The following is a 6,397-nucleotide window of genomic DNA, read 5'->3' on the forward strand; positions in this document are numbered from 1 at the left end:
ATTTCAAGTCGTCTGAAGTCATACCATGGCTTCATGTGAGGAACAAACCAAAATTTAAATCACTATTCGGTGATAATCGTAAAGTGAGCTGTTGATTGCTGCACTGAATCATTGAGTCAGTGAGTTGAACTCAAGAACTGAACGAGTCTGATTTGTGAATGAATCAATTAGAGAGTATTAACTAGATGAACCAATTAACTGAAAAGATTTAACTCAAAAGATTTGTTCACAAATCAGCCATCGCTGTGTCTCAAATGAGCGCTCATGAAAATGCCGGTCAGATGTCAAGATTTTCAGTGGCTATTTCTGTTATAATGCTCAGAATATATCTTGAATGAGTCATATGTACCATTTTCATGTCATATTTGAAGCTTGAAAGCTTCAGTCACCATTTGTTGTAATTTTATACTGATTATTTAAAACATCTCTTTTGTGTTTTGCAGAGAAAATAAAGTCAAACGGGTTTGGAAACGACGTGAGGGTGAGTAAATGACAGAACTATTTCTTTAAAGAAACCACTGTTTTTATGTCCCTTGAAACACTGGGCACAGTCAGACCTGAATGGGATCTAATGACTGTCGACTGGTGTTCCTTTAACTACAGAGTAATTATCTATCTATCTATCTGTCTGTCTATCTGTCTGTGTCTGTCTGTCTGTCTACAGTTCTATATATCATTGTTTATGATGATTTTTTACGAAAAATATTCTTAGCTTTTTTTCTTTTTGAAAATATCAGTTTTATCAGTTTATCCAATTATCAGTTTCTCTCAAGAAGAATTTTATTCTAAAGAATGTTTCGTGAATCCGGCCCCAAAATATTAAAGAGACACTAAAGTGAGCTAGAAAGAAAACACCTGGAAAAGTATCTTTGGATGTTCTTCAAAATACGAAAATGGTAATGGTTCACTGAAAGGCTGTTTGGGGAACCAAAGACCTTCTATGGCATCTCTGTGAGAACCTTTATTTTTAAAAGTATACAGGCGTACTCATTCTCCAGGGAACTCAAAGCGCTTGCTGTGCACTGTGTGTGTGTGCATTCGCATAATACACGTATGTGTTTGTCGTGTGTGTGCACGCTCCTCTAAGTCCTGTCTCGAAGGGTCGTGATGGAACACAGTTAGTGAAGATCCTCGGACGCCCTCTGAGACCACAGTATGTGAAGCATGGGGGAGGAAGGATACTGCGTAGTCTGTAATCTCACCGACACACACTCCTCCCTGACTCGGTGAAAGAATTGAAAAGCTGTCGCTCGCAGGCCACACAGCCGTCCCACGCAAACATGTATGCCACACGCATGCACACTCTTACACAGGAATTTAAAGCAAAGGCAGTGAAAACTTTATGGGCGGTTGAAAGGCTTTGTACACCCTACTCCTCTGCATGTGTTACCGCAGCATGCACAGAGTGTTTTCCTTCCTGAATCATGAGCTTTGGTTTAAATTCGATCTCACAAAGAACTGGGATCATTATTAAAGAATTTCAGACTGTCAAAAAAAGCTTTGTGCTGATGCATTTTCTTTCTTTGCTTTCAACTTTCTAATTCTCGACCTCAACACAGCTCTTCCTGTCAGAGCTCAGTGGAAAATGAGGTTTCTTTGTTCTTTTATGAAGTTGAAAGCAAAGAATGTTACATTTGGGTTTCTTTGTAATTAGAGAGAGGCTCATATGATCGACCATACTGATTAATTGGCCAGTTATAGATTAACAGTATATCAGAAAATTGTGAACTGTCAGTTTCAAAATCCACCAACATCTTTGTAAAAAATGAATGCATTTTCAAATACGTGTAGTGAATTTTGAGTAAATATTTCATAAAAAAGTGTTTATTTAAATTTCACTTGCTATAATGAAAATGTAATATAATAAAGTCTATTGCTTATCATGTATTTGATTAAAATTTCAGTAAAACAGTAATATTGTGAAATATTATTAATATTAATTTGTTAAAAGAAAAGTCTTATTGACTGTAGCATTCAAATAAAAATATATTTACCCTATTTCCATGCAATACTAAAACAAATTAACATAAGAGTAAGATGATTAGGTCAGTGTTTAATGGTCATTCCGCCCTGACTTTGCACCGTGTTCATGAAATGTCATGTACAAAGAACAGGATTGACAGCCACACTAATGTCAGAGTGACACTGCTGGAGACATGCTACTCTGTTAGCTGAAAATGAACCTTTAGAAGAACAAATCCAAGATAAAAACAGAGAGTACCAGGTAGTGTTTGCTCATGTGATAACAGCTAGCTAAAATATAAGGGTAATGTACTGCTGTTACTGCTGTAATAATACACGCTGGTTAGTTGCTATTATAGCACTACCGTTTGCCAACATGTGAGAAAGTCCATCTGTCAACCTTATCTTGTTGGTCGGTTCAGCAGATACCAAACATTAGCCAATGACATCACTCACAATCTCATTCTAGCCCTTCGCGACCGGTTATCTAGTCAGAGAGCTGGTAAAAAAAAAAAAATGCTGCCATTTTTATTATAGCCAATGTGATGGGGACATGTGAGTTTTTACATCATAGAATCATTAGGTTGAGCATGAATGATGATTAGGTCACCCAAAAATGAAAATTCTGTCATTATTTACAGAACAAGAACAGGAACTGAGGTTTCAGACTTCAATAAATAAATAAAAAGTAGTTCATATGACTCTTGCACAATATTTCAAGTCGTCTGAAGTCATACCATGGCTTCATGTGAGGAACAAACCAAAATTTAAATCACTATTCGGTGATAATCGTAAAGTGAGCTGTTGATTGCTGCACTGAATCATTGAGTCAGTGAGTTGAACTCAAGAACTGAACGAGTCTGATTTGTGAATGAATCAATTAGAGAGTATTAACTAGATGAACCAATTAACTGAAAAGATTTAACTCAAAAGATTTGTTCACAAATCAGCCATCGCTGTGTCTCAAATGAGCGCTCATGAAAATGCCGGTCAGATGTCAAGATTTTCAGTGGCTATTTCTGTTATAATGCTCAGAATATATCTTGAATGAGTCATATGTACCATTTTCATGTCATATTTGAAGCTTGAAAGCTTCAGTCACCATTTGTTGTAATTTTATACTGATTATTTAAAACATCTCTTTTGTGTTTTGCAGAGAAAATAAAGTCAAACGGGTTTGGAAACGACGTGAGGGTGAGTAAATGACAGAACTATTTCTTTAAAGAAACCACTGTTTTTATGTCCCTTGAAACACTGGGCACAGTCAGACCTGAATGGGATCTAATGACTGTCGACTGGTGTTCCTTTAACTACAGAGTAATTTAACTCTGCAGATAAGATAGATGGTGGCAGGAGCGGGTCATTGGGTGTATATTACATGCTGTTGGCTTACACTAGATTTGTTCACTAAACATGGAGTGTCTCTGTCTCTCAATCACTCACTTATGCATGTGTGTATGAGGACATATTTCCCCACCGTACCAAAGCTATTCTGAGTTGTGTTACGAGATTACAAATCTGAGTGGCCTGTGTAGTTGATCGGCTGGCGGCTTCATCAAAGTCCAGAGCTCTGTTGGAGACGCCATACTGACACCTTCCCTCTCTCACAGAGTATGGGGGGTATTCTATCAATCATTAGTTGTGTGGTTAATCATAAAGTTCATAAATCAAATGTGATCTGATCAATGTTGTATTATAAAAATAAATAGATTTTTATTTTTCTAAGAAAACGTGAGGGGCTTTAATGGTTGCTTGGGTATTTTAGGTAGTTACTGGCTGAAATCAAAAGAGTTCATTGTAGAGTCTCTATGATTAATTATGAGCAATATGGATTAAAAAGTTTTAGTATTTTTAGTGTGATATAGTATGAAGCAGTGTTATTTTAGTATTACTTGTATACTATTGTATTTATTAATATTTAGTATTAGCTTTTGCTTTTATATTTTTGGTTTTCATTTTAATTTTGAGTAATTTTGTTTTGTTAGTTTTATGTGTACACACACACACACACATTAGTTTTTCACCTAGTGTTTATATTTTATTTTATTTCAGCTTTATTTCAATTGCTGAAAATGATTTTTAACAATGTCAGCAAATGTCTTCTGTAGCGGTTAATGAAGACTCCTGCAGTACTTGTTTTTCAACCGCATAGACATTCTGCACATTTCGTTCATTTCATTTTTCCAACAAATGGAAAAATCATACAGGTTTGGGGTCGAGCTGAGGATGAGTAGATGATGACAGATGTTTCATTTTTTTTGTGTGCGAACTTCCTTTAAGAGTCAGGCATGCAGAAAGCAGGTAATAACAGCTCTCTACTGCATGTGGTTTAGTGAGTATGCAAACAATCATATCTGTTAACAGTGCTGAGTAAGTGCTTTGGATATCCTGGTTATGAATTTACATCCATATCAGTCTTAGAATGACTGCTTTCATTGTTTTGCTTAAGTAAACAAATCTTCATGTCACTAAACTGGAGTTGAAGAACTCTCAGTGAAAGTCTCAGTGAGTCAGTCCACTCGATGGCCATCTTGGTTTGGTTACACCCTTGAGCGCCTATTTTGTAGTCATGGAAGTACAGCTCCTATTTGCCTGAATGGAGAAGTCTGTAATATCCAAAACAGTGTGCCAATAACATGATAAAATATGCTAAAATTCTATAGCCAATAGCTAATATTTAGGTAATATATATTAGCATAAATAGGAAAACTGACACATATATATGAACCACAGCTATTTCAATTACTTTCAAAAAGTGGTAGGGACAATATCGACCCTGGCAAAAAGTGGTGGGGACATGTACCACCCGTCCCACCCGCAAATTACGCCTATGGAATTTACTGATATTTGCACCATTATTTAACTCTCAAAAAAAGCATAACCCATTTTGAGCCTGTGTTGTTAGTAGATTACCCACACCTGATTACTGTCAGCTCCGCTAATTTGGTAGATTGCGTTGGTCATTATGGAAATCTCACTGTGTCTGTGTTCTTTAATTTGGACATTATCAGTAGATCACCCACAGAACGTTCCACTCCCATTAGTGCTTTTATGAGCTTGCGCTCTAACACTGAATTGCCCTGTTTAGTAAATTTGACCCTATAGTTTTGTATACCGTCTGTAATGTTTGAGCATTGCGAGGGTGTAACATGTATATTTAGTGTGGATGGAGGCTGCTGAGATCCGTGTGCATTCTGAATCCTCAGACAGTATGTATAAGGCAGTGGTCTTAACTATATAAACAGCTTCTATAGCTGTAAATGGTTAAAATTTGGGTCAAATGGAGACCAACAGCTGGGAGCAGACACAAGTACCTGTAAAGGACTGACATCTTTTATATGGTGCAATGACGTTGCCATATTTTTGGAGATGTGCCAATATGTTACCACGCTGCTTTCTGAATTAAATGCATAACTCTAGAGGATGATACTGAGAGAATGAGGATGGGGTTTGGTGTACAGGAAGTGAGAAAGTGAGTGAAAGTTTATTCTCACAGATCAAGGAATGTGTGATCCAGTGTTGAGCTGTACGGGCTTGTTTTACCAGCAGCATCCTGTAGATGTCAAACCCAATAATGTACTGCACACAATGTACTCTTTGGTTACTCTTACTGTTATTTCTTGGCATTTATGAAATAACTAACCCCTTAGGCCTTGGTAAACAAATAAACCACCACCTCTCCCAGTTGTGTGTTGGATAATAGCAAAGCACAGATGATTTAGTTGGATTACATTCAATTGAATTAACTGATATCCTTGGTAGAACATGAATGAGCACATTCTTTCCCATAGGAAAGATGTGAGGGCGTGAATAGGTGATTATTTCTTTCCAAATGGCAGAAAGAGGAGAGAGAGAGAGCCCTGTGGTAAAGGTGGGCAATATTTGCATTTCTCAAGGAGTGGTTGTAATGTTTAAGCCATCATTAGTTATAAAACTCTTTTGTCATTTCTATAATTTTTTTTTTCATTTTTCTAAATGGTTTTAATGTATTAATTTAATTATTTATTAGTTTTTAGTTTTAGTTTTATTTCAGTTGGTGATTTTAGTGCTTCAGCGTAAACTTATTTTAGTTCATTTCTAATTTTGGATTAAAGTTTTTCATCTAATATTTAAATATTATTTTATTTCAGCTTAATTTCAATTAGCAAAAATGTTTAATAGTTTAGTGTTAGTTAATGATAACATCACTGGACTAAGTTCAGATAAATGTGTGCTTAATTATATGTGGATTTAATACAATATCATATTTAATGCAACATTGGAAAACACAGTGGGACACATAGAAACAAATTAATAACTGAATATAGTATATTAGTCATAAGTGGTGTTAATCATTTATAAGCACTAAAATAAGATCTGTTCCAAAACCTAAAGAATGTCATATCTACTTTTTTTTTTTTTTTTTTTGGTAAAACCCCCAAAAAGGGGGGAAAGG

At 35.8% G+C, this 6,397-nt stretch overlaps 1 long non-coding RNA gene across 2 annotated transcripts in view; it reads left to right on the forward strand.

Moving 5' to 3' along the window:
• Positions 1–442: 442 nt before the first annotated feature.
• LOC107708132 (uncharacterized) overlaps positions 443–6,397 on the forward strand; it is a 19,787-nt gene continuing 13,832 nt past the window's right edge. For both annotated transcript variants that reach the window (XR_001636327.1, XR_001636328.1), the window contains exon 1: positions 443–481. This is a non-coding gene — a long non-coding RNA (uncharacterized LOC107708132). The remainder of the gene's footprint in view (positions 482–6,397) is intronic.

The sequence above is a fragment of the Sinocyclocheilus rhinocerous genome, unplaced genomic scaffold (genome assembly GCF_001515625.1).
Source record: "Sinocyclocheilus rhinocerous isolate Xijiao unplaced genomic scaffold, SAMN03320098_v1.1 scaffold113, whole genome shotgun sequence".
Classification (NCBI taxonomy): domain Eukaryota; kingdom Metazoa; phylum Chordata; class Actinopteri; order Cypriniformes; family Cyprinidae; genus Sinocyclocheilus; species Sinocyclocheilus rhinocerous.